The sequence below is a fragment of the Lonchura striata genome, chromosome 1 (assembly GCF_046129695.1).
Source record: "Lonchura striata isolate bLonStr1 chromosome 1, bLonStr1.mat, whole genome shotgun sequence".
In the NCBI taxonomy this organism is placed as follows: Eukaryota; Metazoa; Chordata; class Aves; order Passeriformes; family Estrildidae; genus Lonchura; species Lonchura striata.
In genome coordinates, this window is record NC_134603.1 from 27,996,386 (window position 1) to 28,016,727 (window position 20,342).

At 34.9% G+C, this 20,342-nt stretch overlaps 1 protein-coding gene across 10 annotated transcripts in view; it reads right to left on the reverse strand.

Moving 5' to 3' along the window:
* The window catches only part of RALYL (RALY RNA binding protein like), a 372,311-nt gene that overhangs the window by 295,521 nt on the left and 56,448 nt on the right, over positions 1-20,342 (reverse strand). The window contains exon 2 of one of the 10 annotated variants that reach the window (XM_077783051.1): positions 1,029-1,089. The exons of the other annotated variants lie outside the window; for them this stretch is intronic. The gene's annotated coding sequence lies outside the window, so the exon portion shown is untranslated. The remainder of the gene's footprint in view (positions 1-1,028; positions 1,090-20,342) is intronic. 10 annotated transcript variants of the gene reach the window in all.

Consider the following 20,342-nt stretch of genomic DNA (forward strand, 5'->3'; position numbering starts at 1 on the left):
GTCTCTCTGAGCTTTGTTATATTATTTCTTTATTATTAACAGTGGCTCTATGTTTTTAATGTGAAGAAAACTTTTGACCTAGAAAGGTCAATTTAAATGTTTAAACTTTTAATTTAAATATTAAAAACGAACCCCAAATCCACACACCCAAAAGAAAACAACCCCCCAAAAATTGCAATAATATCCTTCCTTCTCATCAATAAACCATTAAAAATATGTTGTGTGGTCATAGCAAGTATTCAGTAAATAAAAGAAAATGTGTTGTTCTATAAACTGTTTGAATGTCACTCAATTCAGCTTTTTCTTGGTCATCACATTGTGTTATTGGTCTCCTTAGGCACACAGCAGTGTTGGTGTCTTCACTGAATGATTAAAAATTTTTAAAAATGAAGAATGACAAATGATGAACTATAGATAGCAAGTATGCTTGTTCCCTCTAATGCAGGGAAGTTACTGATTCAAACAGACCTTCCCAAGAAGCATCTGCAAGGCAAGTCACACTCACATGGACTCTCATAACTAAGAGCACACTGATAGGTATTGATTCAGCTGGCATTTTCAATCGTAGAACATGCTTACAAACACTGTGCTGGTAATATCTCATACAATATCAGATTGAAGGATGTTGTCTTTGACTCAAATATATCTATAAAATTACCTTCCTGTTATTTTCATTCTTGTAAGAAACCATACCAGGGCACAGTTTACCTTGAATGAAAAAATAAACACTTAAATATCCTTTTCTCTGCTCCTGATAATGGATTGTCTTGTCTTTTTTTTTTTTTTTTTTTTTTTTTTTAATACTTAAAGAAAATCTCCAGTATTCTATATACCATAATTTATTTCCTAACCAAAATGAAATATTGCTCCATTTACCAGTTCCTTAATCAACAGCTACACCTACCAGTAAGGGCAGATGTTGTTCATAAGCCATATTAACTTCTGGTTGTTTATTTTTTTCTGGATGGGATGTGTAAACCATATTAATTTATGAATATTTTTTTTCTGGATGGGATGTATATACTTACAGCATACTGTAAGCTCCTTTTATTTGTCTCCTTCCCCGCACTGTATCTGGGTTTTCTTCTTCTGAAATTCAAGGATATGAGCTCAGATATGGACCAGATATGGGGCCAGCAGCCTATGCAAACTAGATTCCCACATAATAAATAGCATTTATATGTTCAAAAATTACCACATTGACAGATAGCTGTGTAATGAAAGAATGAAGATTCTCTAAGAAAATGTCTGCAGTCTTGACATTCTTTTAACTTTGGATGCCAATCAACTGCTTTATATGTCAGGATGTGCCTTTCTCTCTGTTTTTCTCCATGTGCTTCATAACCCCTCTACATCACACTTGAATTAGATCATCCAGAAGTATGGAGTGTGTTCTTATCCTCTGGAGAGATAACTGTGGTGGATCACAATTATAATATTTAATTAGATGGATAGGCAGTTTTTAATTAAGTAAAATCTGTTTAGAATTTGTCAGGTTTTAGTGTTCTCTGCACAGGTATTCCTCACATAAAAGATTATCTAACTCTTAATTCTTCAGGTCTGATGGAATAAATATACAAAAAACCCCAAAAAAGGCATTCTTTCTATTCAAGATGTATGGTTTAACTGGTTTTGTTGCAGCAAGATTTCTGCTTATGTAAAATGCACTTTACAGTCCCCACTACCCTGCCCCCTCTTTATGACTAATAAACACAATATGCTAAAATTCTTCCATTCCTTAATATACTCTGCATATTGAAAATAACATTCAGAAAAATAGAGCCTCCAGGAAAAGATTATTCAAGGTCTCCAAATCAGAAAATCACACTGCATTTTCAGTAGCTGTCAGTCTTTAAAGTGAAAATAAGCAAGAAAACTAAGCTTCAAGAAAAATCCTGGGTCATGGAGACTCTTAGTAAATATTTTATAAAAGTTGTTACTGTCTAGACAGAAATCTGATGTAGGGCTTGCATACCATTAGCCAAAATAATAATCAATATGACAATTTTGGCATGGAAGCATAAAGCTGACTGCAACAATATCAATAACAGCATGAATCATCATGTCCTACTATGCTAATTATTCTTCTAACTTTAACCATTAGTATCTGTATAAAATATAAATTAAGAATATATCCTTTGCAGCTGTCATAAACAACTAAGTGCCAATAACTAATTATCAACTTTTCCTGAAAGTACTAGATGTTTTATTAATGCACTGCATTGGAAGATTACATGAGTAGATAAAAAGTCATTCTCTTTTTAAGAACTCCTTTCATAATTTTAAATTGGAGAAGGTCTTAATGAGCTGCCATATATTTATATGCTTTAAACAGCTTACACAAGGAGGTTGCTATACATTTGACCTCAGTGTTTGCTATCCATTTCAACTTATTGTGTTCTTCAGTTCATTGTCATCTTCAGATATTTCAATACAAATATTCCAGATACCTCAAAAGCACCACCAGTAGGGTGGAGGTACATGCAGACAGAAGAGTAATTTATAGCAATATATATTTTTCCTTCTATAGCTAATAAAAAATGTTATAGGAAAAAAAATTTGTAAATTTTTTGTAAATTCTATATAATATAAAACTTGTACTGGTGATGTATAATGTATTCACCTAGCTGTTGAAAGAGATCTAATAATCTTACAAATTTTTTTACTTTGAATATGTTACCATTCAAAAGTTGAAAAACTTTTGCCTGTGTTTTTCCCAGAAACTTAGCCTGAACTTGGTGTGTGCAAGAAAAAATATTTTATGCACTATCATAAGTATAATCACAAATGTTTAAAAAGTAATCTTTTACTTAGATAAAAAAAATTATCATCATGGTTTCAGGCAGTTCTGATACTCTGAAGTTAACTTTTTCCCACAGACTTTATTTCCTTCTTTCTTTTTCCAATTAATTTAAATTAACAGTTTAAACAATTTAAACAATTTAAATTAACCATTAACAGTTACCTGTTTTCCTCTATTTAAGTAACACTATGTTTGCTCTATAACTACTCATGCTCTCCTTTCCAGAGACCTACCATGTTGTGCAAGTGGCTGAGCTGAAAAAGAACAAAAAGTTTGCTGTAAGGATCAGATGATTAAATATTTGGAGAAATGTAGGTATGCAGCACTGCAGCAAAAAAATTACCTAGAAGCTATACTGACCCACAAACTGCATATTGGCCCAAAAATAGTAGCATGCTTTTGTTTTAAGATGAATCAATGGCACTCTGGCAGGTTTAAAGGAATGTTTTATAAGGAACAGGGAACGTTCTCCCAGACATTGGTGAAGCTTCATCCAGGAGATGGGTCTTGGATGAATCTAAGACCAAAGAGAAATTGGAAGGATCTAAGAGGTTAATACTAACCACAGGTGTGTGAAACTATCAGAAAATTATAAAACATGATCTGAGAAGAAAAATTGAAGAAACTGGAAAAGTCAACTGTGAAGGGATTAAGTGGTGATAAGAAAGCAGTCTTCCAGCCTGTAAAACTTTATTATCACTTGACAATACTGATCAGTTCTCCATTATGTCCTTTAGGAATAGCTCAAGAAGATTTCTAATTTGCAAAAGTATAAGATATTTGGAGAGGCCTTCTGTCCATAAAGATAATGAAATGCTGCATCAAAATAACAATTCTCATTTTTTACTCTTTATATAAATCTGTCCTGGATTACAAAGACACACTTAATTTAACTTTTTAAGTAAGGGAAATTTAAAAAAGAAGTATTTACAAAAATAAGCCATGCAAAATTTGTGGATGCAGACATGCTTCTGGATCCTGAAAAATAGACAGTATCCACAGCTAACAGCATGCTGAGCATTTACATGATGAAATACACGAGCAATAGTATTGTCACCAGGATTTTTAATCAAAATTATTGTAATTGAGACAGCCTGACAAAAAGTGTATCCGCAAAAAGGCATACTACTGAGTAGTTAATGTAATATATTGGATTGGAATAAATTTCTATATCTTTATCTCTATAAATATCTAAATATCTGTATCTATAACTTTGTTCCAAATCACCAAAAAATATCTGTATATTTTGTTTGCTATGAAAAGATCCCTAAACAAATCTGTTAGTTATTGCAATAAGAATACACACAAAAAATTATAATGGACAGTATATATTTTTAAATTTGTATCTATAGTTAAACTCAGAGGTGTCCAACAAATTCTTAAAGATCTTGAAGTAAATAAAATCCTAATACTATAAAGTTATTATCTTTCAAGTACTTATTTGCAAAGAGTAACCTTTTTCCACACCTGCAATTATCTTACTCTAAATTGACTGTTGTTGACATATGTAATTAGTACTTAAAAAAGGAGAAATCAGGAGCTAAGGCAGGCAGCTATTATTTGAAGTGTAATATCTGCCAGATTAGTGTTGTAATGAATGTTCATTGTGTATTTAAACTGCATGACAACTAGAATAAGAGACCTTGAAAAGCTGGTTCAGTGGAAAAAAATTGTTTATTTCTAATAAAAATCAGACTGAAGAGGTTAAAACCCACTAGTTTTAGTTCACATCTAAGGCTTAATTAGACCTTGTATATCGACATGTCTCTTTTTACAACACATTCTTCCCTTTTTGTTTACATTGAGCTATACCAGGTCATGACCTATGTCTACTAAAGTTGATATTAAGCCCCTCAAGACTTGAACCCCTCAATAATTTAAATTTAGCAATTTGGTTTTGTACCTGTTCATTAGTAGCTCTAACTGGACACTTATGATTAAGCAACTGCATCATTAATGTTGCATGCTTGGCTAGTCTTTTGTTTCAAGGAAAAGTGGAGACAATCCCAAGACGAATTGGCTGTCGTGACAAGAGCCACCAGCAGTGAGGTCAGCAGAACTGAGCAGAAACTGGAGGAAAGGTAATTCCAGCAGTAGGAGGTTGGGACTCATTGCCCACCTACTCAAAACATACCCCGGACTCAAATGAAGGAAAGAGCTGCACAGCCACACTAATTAGAATGTGGGGCAGGAGATACAATCAGCAAATGGGGGTTGAAGAGTAATTAATTAACAAGTTACATAAGCTGTAAGTAATGAAAGCTGATGCTTTTTTTGTTATAATGTATAAATGGTGTAAAGTTGCGATGATCAGAGAGCCAGTCTTTTGTGGGCAACCACTGAGATCCCTATTTCATGCAAAGCAGAACAAAAAATAGAAATACCTCACCTTGGTGTGTGAAATGGCCCTGTGCACTGCTTAAGACAACAAAATCGGTGAAAGGGCTTTTTTTACTGAAAGAATTTAGACTCATACTCCTAGTACATTCTTGCTGGCTGCACAGAAAATTACGGTGTGCTTCATTATCTTATTTGTGCTTATTTTCAAATACTACCTCTTATTTCCAATTTTTTTTTTTTTTGGTATGTTTTTCTGAGAAGTTCAAGGAAGATTCTTTAAACAGACAGTCAGTTCATTCCTACCTCCTTTCTTTTGTGCTTCAAAATAATAATAGTAGTAATCATCATTATTAATAAGAATAATCATTATCATTGAAAGAATTAACAAAGAAATAATTTTAATGGGAAATCAACTTCTCTTTAAAAATCTGTACATGCAATAGAACTGCCAGCTACCAAGAGAAAAGGTAAAAATCCCTTCATACTTTTAAAGGAGGAAAGAAAACTAATTCAAAAAATTAACATGTTGTATTAATGTTTGATAAATAATTTTGACTATAGGCATCAAACACAATTACAAAAATAATTGGTTTAATGAAAATTGTTTCAGGTACTTGGTACAATACAAACAGTAAATAAAAGTGGCATTTGCTGCTAGCATCTACCCCCTCTGCCCATGGGCATAGGGGTTTTATTCAAGCTCAAGCCTGCAAATGAAGAGCTGTCTTAAGCTGTAAGTGTCCCTGAGCTCAGACCTGCCTCCTGATGTCCTGCTCTATGGGTGTCCTGGGTAGACCTTGCACCTACATTGTAAGTTGTCTTTTCTCCCTTCCTGTCCATAAAGATAATGAAATGGGCTCACCTTGGACTGGACTTGTCGTCCCATCTTGTCTGGGACTCCTGTCTCTCACCACTCTGCCCAGGTGCATCCTGAGGGAAGGCCCATGCCATACCTACTCTTAATTCCCAGCTCATTCTGCCTCGTGGATCACCTGGCCTCTTGGAGCTCCCTGGCACACACGCTGTAGATACCTTTCAAAAACTGTAAAGATGAGATTAATATTGCTTGCTATTACCTTGCACTCATGTTTGTATTTCAGCACAAATACTGCTGTGTATCTCAGCTGCTTGTAAAACCCACAGAACGATCTGGCTTCAAAAGAGAACTAATTTTCAGATGTGAGTAGAATGGAAGTAAGATGAAATAGCTGCTGCATGATGGTTGTGATGCAGCAGTTCCAAGCAGGCACTCACTGAACTATTTCAGTATCTAGAAGCAGAGCTCATAGCTGGTTTATCACAATATGGAGTTAGAGATCCAACCACAGAGGTTTTGTGGTTGGAAGGGACCTCTTGATATCATCCAGTATACCCCTCCTGCTCACACAGTGTCAGCTAGATAATTTGTCCAGGTCCATGTCCAGATGGCTTTTGAATATCTCCAAGGAAACTCCATAACCCCTCTGGACAAACTATTACTATGTTTAAACACCTTCACAGCAAAAGCACCTTCACCTTTCTTGTGTTTAATTGGAATCCCTTATTTCTCAGCTTGAGCCCATTGCTCTTGTCTCATCTCTTAGAAGAATCTGGTATGACTGGAGCATGCTCCCTGCCGTACAGGTAGTATGAATGGGAGGATTTCTTTGAAAGAATCCCAGACAGAAGTGCCTGCAACATAAGCAGAGACTAAGAAATGAACATTTTTTAACTTTACACTGATTGTTCCTATGTTCCTGCTTGCACAAAAGCAAACAACCCGCCAAAAACCCAAACTATCCCTCCAAACCAACTCTAAACCAAACCCCAAACCCCCCAAACCCTAACATACTCTCAAGAAGCTCACATGTTAATTGGATTCCACAGAAACCAACAAGCTTTTCAAAGGCCAGTGAGTACAACACATAGAAAAATAGTTCTCTGACAAGTAAAAAAGATCAAATGTGGCTTATTTATACTTTTGAATATCATTATCAGTGCTGGAACTTGATTTATCAAACAACTGTCTATGAGTCAACACTAAAATACAATACCCAATAGAAATATTTCTTTAAGCTACTTACCTACTGTGAAACTAAAATTCTCCAAATGATACCTATTAAAGTGGAAACATTAATTATATCAGCCTCCCTTATTCACACTGTTTTTTCCTCACCATTTAAGACTGTGGTAATTTGTCATGTAGCACTGATCTGATACAGTATCTTTGATGCGACTGCAAGCTCCATGCTGTTTCTTCTTAATAGACCTCAGAAGCATCTCCGTGGGTATTCAGCTGAGCTTTCTCAGCATAAAAGAGGAGAGGGCTTTAACAGCCAAAAATCAGTTTTTCTCTGCAGCATCATATTTTTAGCACAGCTCAATGCATGTTAACGGGGCTAAAGTTAATGCTGTTTAAGCAGCATCAGTGGTGTGCTGTGGAATCCTCTGAGCAGCAGCTGCTGAGCAGCTCCCAGGTTGGACAGGAACAGCCTCAGGACCACCTGTACACAGGCACTAATTCTGCTGACCCTGCATTGCTTGTTAAGCAGACTGAAGAAAGGAATGAGATTTTTCATTTTCTTTTCAGCGTCTTGCCTCTCACCTGGCAAGTATGGAATGGCATTAAATTCTGATCACTAAACCCGTTTAGAATCTATGAAGAATTTTCATTTTTCTCATTCCACGCATACAGGAACCAAAATTTATGTTAATGACATCATGATAGGTGTCTTTCTGGAAAATAGATGTTAAGCCATAGCAACAAAATGATGAAATGTTCATTTACATGCCAGTTACTAGTTTGAATTTTTTGAAACTCCCTTTGTGCCTAGGTTTGCTTTATTCAGAGCTGGAACCTGAGTTTACTACAAGCAGACTTATTAAATTTATCATTTAAACCCAATGGTTTTTGGACAGCTTTGTGATAATATGTAGTCTCTTACTGTATTGTGAAATCTCTTGGTGTCGACAGTAAATGATGCTTCATATGCACTGTATACTTGGGAGAACAAATTATTGCCACAAGTAATTTTTATTCTTTTTGTCTATAGTTAGTTTGCAAAAGGATTACAATGACCGTGCACTGACTATTGTATTATAAACTCTCAAATTACTGCAAAACCTGGCTATGCAAGTTACACAAATACTAACAAACACATATTGCACTCTTCCAATTTTCTGATTCTATTAGTAGCTATTCTTAAGTTTCCACATTATTTCTTTTTCTCTGCCAGATTTCAGTGCCATCACATTTCTTCACAAAATTTTTAGTAGATTACTGTGTTGTAAAATCAACAAATATTTTGTTTTTTTTTTTTTTTCTGGAGATGCTTCATTTCATGTTTCTTCAAAGATATGATTTTAAGAATTGCTTCCTCTTCTTCTAGTTATAGGATAATGATTCTTTTCATATTAAAAGAAACCAGGCAAAAAAACATTGTAATGGTACAATGGTACAATTCAGTACTTACTGAATTGCTTTTGCTCCATGTTTCACATTCAGTTACATTTATTTGAATTAAAGTTCAATATTTATGAAATTATTATACATGTTCATTTTAAAAAAGGAGTAGATGAAGGAATCAAGACACTAGAGGTTATCACTGGAAGCACCTTGACTTCATTTTTGTTGCTGTAGGGAAATAAAAATGGCAAAACATTTTTATCCTGAGAGCTACTGAATTGTCTAATAAGTTTCTCATGTGAAATTTGATATCAAATAACAAAATAACCCCTATATTTGTTAAATTATAAAATTAACCATATATAGGAGTTATCTATCCTGGTTACGTATTTTAATAGGAATACTGTAAAAAAAAGTTAAATCATTTTCATACAAATACAAAGTTTGAATTAACTTACTTACTGGTTTCAGCAGCAAAAATAGTCCATGAAAAGTCAGACTCAAAAAAAAATTTCATTACTCAATTTAAGGAGTTTCAAAATAATGAATTCTATTGATATATTCTGATTTCAAAATATTAGGCAAAATACTAGTGAGTGGTAATTAGAAGGCAGAGCCTCTTTCAAGCACTAGATTGAGTGCTTGAAATTTCTAGACTGCTTTCTATCAAGTCTGTTATTTTTTGGAATAGTGACTAACATAGGAATAAATATTTTAATAGCAATCCACTATTATTAAATAACATATAGATGAGCTTGCATGCTACATTAGGAAAAAAAAAAAAAGAAATCATATATCTGTGTAAGTTAAACATAGGCTGGTATATTTGTTGAGAATAAATGTGATATATAAATTTTATTGCAACAGTTAGAATATTCCTTATTTCAAAGTCTCACTTGTGCCAAATTATTTTTGTAAAGATTTTCAGAAATTTTTTTCTAATTTTATTTTCCCCCACTTTTCCTCTCCACTGACTTCTATTAAAGTTCTGTTTAGGTTTATTGTCCTTTGAGTTTGAGTTGATTGCCAATCAAATTTTATCATCTCTCTTGCCTGTAAGATACAATAGAAGCCTTGAGCACTACTGCTCTGTTCTCATATTAAACAGCCGTGGGTATCATAGCAGAGAAGTTTCTCAGATAATAAAGACATGCTCCTGAGTACTGGACTCTTCAGTCTATACTGGGAAAAGGGCTAAAAAAACATGTGTTAAACTTGGACAGATCCCTGCTAATATGCTGTGTTTTTCTGTTCATCTTTCAAAAAGAATTGTAAAAAGTACATTGAACACCTGGTAAAACTGTCAGAGGCCACAGGAAGACAGGAATTCCAGACCAGATTGGATGGGGCTCTGAGCAACCTGGTCTAGTGGGAGCTGGCTCTGTCCGTGGCAGAGGAGTTGGAACTGGATGATCCTTAAGGTTCTCTTCCAACCCAAACTATTCTATGATTTTTTAATTCTATGATGAATTCTGTGTTAAAAGTTATGCAGCTGTAGAAGTTCTTTCTTGTATTAACATCAAATACCTCATTAAAACCTGAGAAATATTGGTTTTTATACCAAGCCCTTTGCTTTATAAAGCAGATTCAATAAGCCCAAATAACATGAATCTGCATCAAGTATGCTGAACAATTAACTAAGGAACACAGTCTCTCAGAAAACCTATACATTTAATGTCAAGTTTTTCAGTTAAAAAATATGATTTTTTTAGTTTGAATATTTTTTGAAATTTTATTCAAGATAGACATTCAATACCACTTTAAAAGAGTAAATTACAGACATATAATTTTGGGTTTGTCAAAACAAAATGCTGTGTGAGCTTAAGCTCAGTGTTTAAATTTTTGAGACAGATACCACCCTCCACAGTCAATTATAGTCATTGTACATCACAGTTTCAACTGTGATGTACAATGTTTGCTACTAAGAATGTTGACATTTGCTTGATTTTATTTCTGTGACAGAGAAATCCCTAGAGGTTGTTGTTGTGAGCAAAAAGCTTCTTATCCTGACTGTTAAAGGCTACATTTGGTAAACAACTGTGTGGAAGAAAAAGGAAAAATGATCTGTGCATTATCATTTGGGAAGCCGATAAAGCCTTCTTTCTCATAAGTTTTGGAGGATGAGACAGCACACCAGCTTCCCCCAAATTACTTTCATATTTTTGCACCAACTTTGTACCCTATATCATGATTTAAACTAGTTCAGTTCAGTGGGGTTAATTTATTTTGCCAAGTAACAGATGCTCCACCATTTTGTGCTCAAAGTGAGACACAGCAAGAGATGCTTAAACACTTGAATTTGTCCCTGATTAGCTATCTTGGAAACTAATTAAGTAATCAATAAACAGAACAAGTACAAGTCAATGGCATCTCTGATAAGCACGCAGGATCTTAAATGTAGAGCAACATAGTTGTCAGCAATTACAAGTAAAGCTATACCATCCTAAGGTTCATTAAGATACACTTGTACAGCTATTAAATGTCCATCTATTAATAGATTTTGTACAATATGTGAGACGGGGGGTGGAGAGGGGGTTGTCTTTAGCTTCACTGGTATATAGAGTAATTTCCAGAAATACCAGATACTTTCAGGTTTACACAGGGACACACACACACACATAAACACCTACATATATATATGAAGCAACCTTTTTTTCATACAAAGAGTTGAGAATGCAGGTTAAACTAATGTCAGTAGCTCTCAAGGCATGGACTTGATGTATTTAATGTGTTGCTATGGAAGCATTATATCTCTTTCTGTTGCAAAAATGATATGCCTGAACATGAAACAGAATCTGATTGATTTCAATCTTTGGATAAGTCCTGACAAATGAGCTTGATGATGAGATTTTAAATTATCTGGTTATCTAAAAACACATACAGTTCCTATTTTCAGCTAAGCAAAAATGCAGAATTTATCACAGCACTTAATCTTATCAAGGCTGTTATATGTAATTACAGGGCAAAACAAGGAAAAAGCAATCCTGTCCTAATTGCAGCCCTATTACTAAAAAGGCAATGATCTTGTACTTTGCCATTTCTCCTGCAGGATCCCATAGTGCTTTCATGAGCCACTGTGGATGCTTCTTCTTGAGCTCTGGGATTGCTGATTACAGGATCGTCTTGCACATACACATTATCTTTTCCAGTGACATTCACCTTATTACGTGATAAGACTTAGGTTCTGTTGCAACATGACTGTCTTTAAAAAGAGTTAAGGATGTTCTAATCACTTGCCTTTGCAATTAAGGTATTTGTGAAAGGATTCAACATTATTTTAAATCTTCTCCAGCTTCAGTGTTGGCAGAAGACCAATCAAGTAATTTAAGCTTCCTTCCCCTTTATAAATAAAAAATGCAATTTGTATATCCGCAGCTCAGAGCTGATTAGGTTTTGCATGTGACTAAAACCATGTAAGTACTCAACTGTTCAATGGAAGAGAGTCCTCTGATTTTGTTTAAACATGTTTCACAGCATACAAGAAATGTGCATTGAGACAGAAGACTAATTAACACTAGAAACCTAGAGTCATTTTCCTTAATGATTAGCTTTTGAAATTCTGGTCTGGATCTTATTCATAATACTTTCCTGTATTTTATACAGAAGTCAAATTGCCATCTCATTGATTAAAACCAGCACACTTCCTTAACAAGAGTTAATAAATTATCAGGGTGACAATTCAGCAAGGTAGATAAGCATGTGATGGATTTAGCAACATGTTCCAGGTTAGCCACAAGTCTAATGACTAGGAGAGCAGGTAAAAAACAGGCCTTGATGTTTGAAACATAAAAATCAATTATCATAAGCAAAATGTAATTTTCTGCACTGGAATCTGGTCAGCCCAATGGGTGCTTGACAGTGCAACTCTTCCAAAAACTGTCTTCTGCTGTTTAGTGATCACAAACAGTTAGAAAGTTGGGCTTCTGGGTTATCAAAAATCTGGCCATAAATCCATATGAATGCTCATAAATTTTCCTGAATATTTCAAATTTCCCATATGTCCTTGAAAGGAATATTTTTCTAATTCAAAAAGGGAAGTGAAATTATCTCCACCAGTTATGTGAATGGAATAACCCTTGTGGATATTTAGAATAAAACTCAAAGTTTCATGATACTGTATCATATGCCAAGATCTTTCAATCTCACATGAGCTCTCAGAAAAGCTTGCAAATAAAAACAACTACTTATGTGGGCAGATAAATTTGCTTAATTTTGCTTGATGACATTTGTAAAGCTGTTCACCTGTGTAAATGATTGACTGATCAGGATTTAATACATAGCAAGGTAACATGGTATACTGACAGGTACTGAAAAAAACTAGAAAAGACTAGTGTAAAATATGAAAATTATTGCAAAACCAGGACTTAGTTTTGATATTTTTACTATTTTGACATTGAATTCACATCTGTTCCTGCCTTGGTGAACTGATTATTTTGCTTTTGACATTTAAACCCAGTGCGCATTGTTGGCTTTTAGATACCAAAAAACCCCCAAAAACAAAACCAAAAACAAAATTAAAAAAAAACCAAACAAACCACAAAACCCCACAAAAAATATGAAATTTTATTCCTCAAATTCTTTTGAATTTTATAACAATCATATTTTTTATATGTCTTGATTATATATCAAAATTCTTAATTTGTCCATGAATGGGAAAGAGGCTCCTTAAAAAAATGCTTTGCTACCATCCTGGTAAACCCTAATACATAGATACTGATTCCATAATCTGCAATGACATAAATTAGGTACCAAAGACTTTAACTACAATAGAAAGAGGGGCAGGACCCGGGCTCAAGCACCATCCTATATTTGTCTGAGCTGTATGATCATTCAAACACTTCCTAACACTTTCCCAACAATGCCAAACACAGTATGGGATACAACATATTGAAGGAACTATTCTGTGTGGATAAAACCTTTCTGAACACAAAGCTTAGGCCTGTCCTGGGAGAAAAAGCACCCCTAAAGAAGCAATGCAATCTGTGCTGAGCACCTCTTGGGGTAGAGAGAACTTTCCAGATGTACAATGGGAGAGTGTGGTTCCTAGCAGGAAGGCAAGTGAATGCCAGGATGTTCACATGACCCAATGGGATAGGAAGTGAAAACCAGCACATTGTTTCATTCTGAACAATATTATGGTGCAAAATGTTGATAATTTTGGATAACCTTTCAGGGCTATAACTCTCTTTCAGTTAAAGAACTGCTCTTCCCCAATGAAGACTGCACCTTTCAGAGCAGCATCACTTGTAGCCATCCAGGAAGGGAAGGTCAGGATTATATTTTCTTTGCAACCAGGGAGAGACTGCAAGTCACATCTGTATTTTCATAGGAATGCCTTAGTAATAATCTATAGGTTGTTCCAGAAGTGGAAAAGTGATGGAAAAATTTCTTTGCCATTATAAATTCACTCTCCATGCTATAATTCAAGATTTCTTGTATCAGGAACCACAACAAAGGAGAATAACTGCAAAATGCTGGTTAGGACTTTCACCTGAAGTGGGAAAAAAAACAGCTGTAAATTATAATCCAAATCCAAGCTCTGTCTAAAACAGTCCTTAAACCAATAATTAATATTTCCCCTCCTGCACATGCCTAGAGCATTGAGATAGAAAATGTCACGGTCTCAGGGAAAGATATTCCTTCTGTATTTGGTTGTCTGCTTTTTGAACTGTAAGCACATTTTAGCATGTGTATTCACCATACAATCTGATATTAATTTTAATTATTTTCAGCATTAAAGGCCCATGACACTATTAGCTGACCATTAAAAGTCATCTATAACTCATTATCAGTGATTAATCACCTGCTGTCTTATAATTAATGTTTATTAGGGGAACAGCAGTTTAATAGCTGTTCCATATTTTCTGTGCTAATCAAGAAAACTTAAAAGGCAGTTATAATGGACTCTTAAAAATTTCAAATGGCATTTTTTGACATTGAATTTTATGTCTGAGGAAGTAAACTGTCACTGAGAAGTAGATTTACCAGTTAAAAGTGTGTAGAAAGGAACAACTTTAGAGGCATTTCTGTAGTAGGCACTGAAGCCTTAATGGACTATTTTCTTTTGTAGAGACTGCCTTAAATTTACAAACATTTCCCGATATTAGTCTGGCCATACCAGGATCATCTTGCCATATTTTGCTTATAGGCCTTTGACCATCGTTCACTTTTCCTACAGTGCAGTATCTCCAACTTGCAAAAAAATGAAAATATCTCATGTTTGATACCAGAAGGAAAGCAAATAAGAAGTTTAAGCCTTAACCTGATTGATCTCCACAGAATTTTCTTATCTATCCTTATTAAAACATACAAGAAACTAACTTAAGTGATATGTACTATAATTAATTTGTTCACCTGTTGATCAAGTCCCTACCTACTTGTTCTCAAATTGGAAAATGTCTACCCCACAAAGTACACCCAAGTTCCTGCTGGTCACAAGAGAAAACACGTGCCATCCCTTGCAGGTGTCAGATGTAGCACTCTTGGAGCAGTTAGATTTGTTTATTTCTTCCATCTCTTCTGTGAATATTTCCTGAAACTCAATGCTTTGATGATCCAGATTCCAGATTTCCATCAGAAATTATTCTGTGCTATATTAAATGACTTGTACTACCCAGACAGCATATATGGTTTTGTTTCCTTCTTTTTTTTTCTTTCCTTAGAGTTTACAAATAGCCTTCTAATTATATAGAGCACTTCTCTCCCTTCACAGCCTCCGTTTTTTTTGGTTGAAGGAAACAATGCCTTTCACACTCACTGGGTATCATAGGTTCTGTGACTCTATAATCAGTTTTGCGGCCCTTCTCTGCCCTTATTCCCATTTGAAATCATATTGCCTAAGCAAAGCTATTGTCTTTAAGAGGAGGCTTTGCTGGTCTGTGTAGTTATACACTCACTCTGTTGAAAACATATCTGATAATTTCTGGTTATATACTTGTCTTTTCCATAGCAGCAAAATATTAATGTCTGATATTATTTCGGGGATTGCCCCAAGGTCCCTCTCTTGCTCAGTAATCTATTACCTACTTTATGATTAGAGATTACATTAAATTTTACACTATGATACTTTGGGCTGTTTCTATTACTCCAGTCTTCTGTGTCATTCATTTCATTCATGATGTATTCCTTTGAGTTAAAATGATAAAGGACAGCATTATGCTATTAGCAATCTCTATCAGATCTCAGCTTTTGTACAAGGCTTGTGGACTGGAACATTAATTAAAGCTGATTCTGGAGAAATCCCTGTGGGCCACTCCCTGGCACAGCAGTTTCCTTTCCTGCTCACTCTTACCACTGTTCTGTTAATTTTACCCTGGAAGTCCTAGTACCCTTCTTCTCTCACTAATCTTCTCACACTTTTCATGTGATACTGCTAACTTTGAGCAAGCAACTTTAAGCAAGCGCCTAAATTACTTAACATATAATCAACTTAATACAGGTGCATTATGCACACTTTGAAAGGAATTCTCTCATTTGAACCAGAGCCCAGATTGCTACATAATGGCAGAATTTCCATTGTTTCAGCAGTTTTGTGGATTAGTCTGTGGGGACTTGTGTTGCAGATTCTCCTAACCATCATGTGCATCATCTTAGCTGCCAAAAGTATACTTAACTACAGTCTGCTCTAATGGATTTTTCTCCGTTAAAAGCTCCTTAAGTTAAAGCATTCACTGAGAGAATTCCTTTAGGTCAAAGAAAGGAGGAACAGTACTTCTTAAAAAAAAATTAGCTGCTGATTAGTTATTACCTGCATTTCAACAGATACACAGTTTAAGTAGTAATAGTATCACCTTGTGTACAAAAAAACCCCAACTTGTGTCTTACAAACACATGCAGAAATAAAATGGAACATTTTTGGTCTGGATAGACAATTTTGAAATCAGTGAGTGAGAATGAAATTCTAATGAATTTGAAAAGAATCTATATAGCTGCTCTTCTACTTTAAAGATGAAGTCCTAAATTAATCTGATGAAGTGAAAAATCTGAGACTTGTGATTTCTGCTGACTAGTATGTACACAGAGAACTGTATGAAAGTTTGCCCGGAATAGGGTCTATAGGTTAAATTAGTGATACTCCTTAATGCAGTACTATACACCTAATAGCAGTCTTCATATTAGTGTGAAGGTCTGTCTTTTTCTACACACCTTGTTAGTAAGATTATTGTCTCTGGTCACCACCCTCACAGTCTCCCTTCCTTTCAATAATTATCTGCAAGGTGAGAAAATTACTGAAGGTCTTCTCTGAATAAGTGATTTCAGCTAGCATAGCACAAGAACATGGCATGTCAAGCCTTTTTGGGGCTTTCCTGGCTGCTATCAAATGCAGTTTTTACTTTTCACAGGGAGGAGGCAAACTTAAAGCCCTGTTCTCCCACAAAGCAAAGAAACCTAAAAATAAAAGGTGAAAAAGTCTTGCAGATTTATTGTTCTGCTTTTCACATTTTTTCCCCCGTTTTCTCTTTGCTTGCACAGAAAATGGTTAGCTGAATTCAGAAACCTTTCTAGGTATCTTAAATCTGGAATTAGGAATAAAATTGGAGACATCTGAGATTTCCAAGTTTTGCCCACTGATGTTTTTCTTTGAAGTAGCCTCAAGGCAGGCTGAGAAAGGTCAGGTGATTGATGAAGGGTTTTTTTGCTGTGAAACGCTAAACGTTGGTTTCCTTCTTCAAAAATGGTTTCTGCTTCTAAAGGGAGGTTGATTAACAGAAGTAATTAAAAACTGAGCAGATCTATCCATTTGTATGAGGCTATAAACATACAAATAAGCCAGCATTGCATTGTTTTGACTGTGGTATTTATCGTGTTTGAATTTCATTTATCTCTAGATAAAAAGGAATTATTAGCCCCAGTAGAAAGGAGATTCTGATTAATCTCAAGCATAAAGGGAGGTCTAGGGGGTTAATAGAGAAAATGCTCTTACTTGGGCGCTAATGCTGTTCCCAAGACAGTGTTAAGAAAAGTTTTATTTTATGAGTTAACCCCATGAAAGTTCTGTGCTGACAAACAACCCAAAAGCTTAATGGAAACTATGGCCCTCTTCCCTTTAATTAGAAAAAGTTTGAATTTATCTACCCAGGTATATTTATCAAGCCAGTAAGATACATTATTATGGCTTCTAAAGTTATAAACACATGGATTAAGGCCATAATGTTTATTGTACAAACTGCATTTGATGGCAGCTTAATGGCAGGGAGGATGAGAGAACAATGTATTAGACAGCACAATAACAAGAAAAATAGTTTGTATTTACATAATCCTTTAGCTCTTCATAGTCATCTGTGATTACTAGTCAATTCAAAATTGTAAGAGTTTTGAGGAGGAATAAATATAATTCATGACTTCCACTGCAAAAAATAGAGAAATGGAGGCAGAGGGATATTATGACCTCTGAGTTTTATCAACACAAGTCTCATGCTACCTGAGTATCCCAGTTAAGATCCCTCCGCATATGTAAGAAAAATTTTCTTTACTGATTTCTATACTAAAATAATGGTTAATGTATCTTGCCTGGCTGTCATACTAAAAGCAATGTCAAGATAAGGAGCAGAATAAATTCTGCTGCTGTGCTCCTCTGTTCCTGAGGGCTGGTGGGCTGCCTGCAATTCACAGTTCTGTTACTATCCTGAGGAGATTCTAGGAGTAAAAAGCCAGAGTTGGCTAAAATTTTCCTTGAGGATTTATCCTTCTCTAATGCAACCTTCTTGTCCACTTTTGCCAGTTCTTGAAAATGGTTATTAATAAGTTAGTGTCTACACCTTTTTAAAGTGATCGTTTCAGAACTATTTCATTTCACAACAGAATTACAAACAGTTCCCAGCACTTCAAATATCCTGGTGGTAACTCTCCATGGTAAAATATGGCTCTCTTTGTTCGTAGAAGAGAACTCCTACTTCAGGAATGAAATTTCCAAAATAAGCCCATCAGGGTCATTAAAAAAATTAAAATCCATCACTTGTTCAAAAAGGCAGATTTTCTTTATCCATGTAATTACATTCAGGACCAACTCTGTGTTGAATAAAAAACCAGCAATGAAATTTCTACCCCTCTCATTAATCTTTGTATCAATCCATCCTTTATTTTGAATTGGGTTGAACATATTCTCTATCACAAATTCACATATTTTGCAGAATAGAAAGAATTCATATATGTAGAATTAATTTTTCGTCCTCAACATGTAACTGCCAGTCATATTTTGTCACACAGGTTTCTGAAATTTCTTTTCCAGACAACACAAAACTTCAACATTAAAATATAACAAACATAAACTATCACAAATTCAGTAGCCACATTTATTCTGCCATATAAATTAGTCTGGTTTAAAGGATTTTGAGGATTTTTTCATTTTTGTATATTTGTTACCTATGAAAATCAATGTTAACAATGCTAGGCAGGAAAGTGGTGTCACCTAAACAGCTGCAACATGCTGGAAAGAGAAGTTACTGAATAAATCTATAAATGTTGGCCAACATGGCACCACTATTCCAGTCAGGGAATTTATGAGAAAGTGATTGCTTATCTTTTTTACAAGTATTTCTTGAACTTTCTATTTTATGTTTATAAATTTAAACTTTTAAAAATGTTCAAATTCTTTTGCTATTGTATAGGTTTTTTAAAGAAATTAAGAACAAGAGAGGGAAAGAATGGGATTGGTTGTTAATGGTAGTAATAAAAACAGCCTGTTAAATTCAATAATAAACATTATTTCAAAGCAAAATACCTAATCAGAATGAAATATCAAATAGAAAACCTTGGTCATTTTTATATAGAACACCAAGAGGCACTGTAGTATTCAAAGCAAAAGCAGTAATATAACAATTGGTAGCCCTGGTGCATCCATAGTTGAAATCCTGCTTTTCCATGTCCATGTTGTCCTGAAAATTTATGAATTTTCTAACTGACATGAGAAAATATGATTGTTGTATATTTCATAATTTGGAACCAAAATCCCATATATTATCTCATTCTTATTTTTTGAATGAAATAATCTTTTTGAAATTTATGACTCAATATGCAAAATGATCCATTCAAATGATAACATTAAAAAGGAACCTGTAAAAAAGACTTGCTCAGGTTGCTGTGAATTGCCCTTGAGATTCATCCTCTTGTACCTAATAAATCTGCCACAGGGTGTGTGCACAAGTCCCATACCCAGCCTGAAGCCACATTACCTAAGATTCACTGGGCCTGCACAGCATGAGAAATGATAATTGTTACTAAAGATAAGGCTAATGAGCAATGATTCAGTCGGGGGAACAAAGCAGCTCTGCTGCTGCAAATGTTGCCCTTTGGGTATGATTTAGAGATTTGCAAGAGCAGTGGAAATAGGAAGAATCCAGATTTTTTTTTACCACTTTGTCACTTCGAACATCAGCTCATTATTTCAGGGGAACCTTGCTTTCAGTTCTAGTTTCCAGCACCAAAGCCTGGAACCTGGGAAATAGGATGAGCTTAGGGAGAGCTCAGAACAGGCACTCTGCTGTTGCTCAAACCTGTCTGTTTTCACCCCAGCGTTTTATGGTAGCCACAGGCATAAATATTGATTGGTGATGCTCAGAGCTGCTCCTCCATTTGCCTTGTGGCTAACGTCAGCCCCTCTCCCTTTCATCCAGTGAAAATTAAAGTAGTTTCATGAAGTATAACTGCTTCCATAGGGAGAAAGGAAAAGTATATCCACAATGAAGATGTTTTATTAATGCAAAATTATGCTACTATGGCAAATTGCTTTTATTGATGGCATTTTTTTTTGCCTTTCAATTTAAAAAAAGTATAAGGTTTTTTGGTGCAAATCAGTTGCTTTTTTTTTTTTTTTTT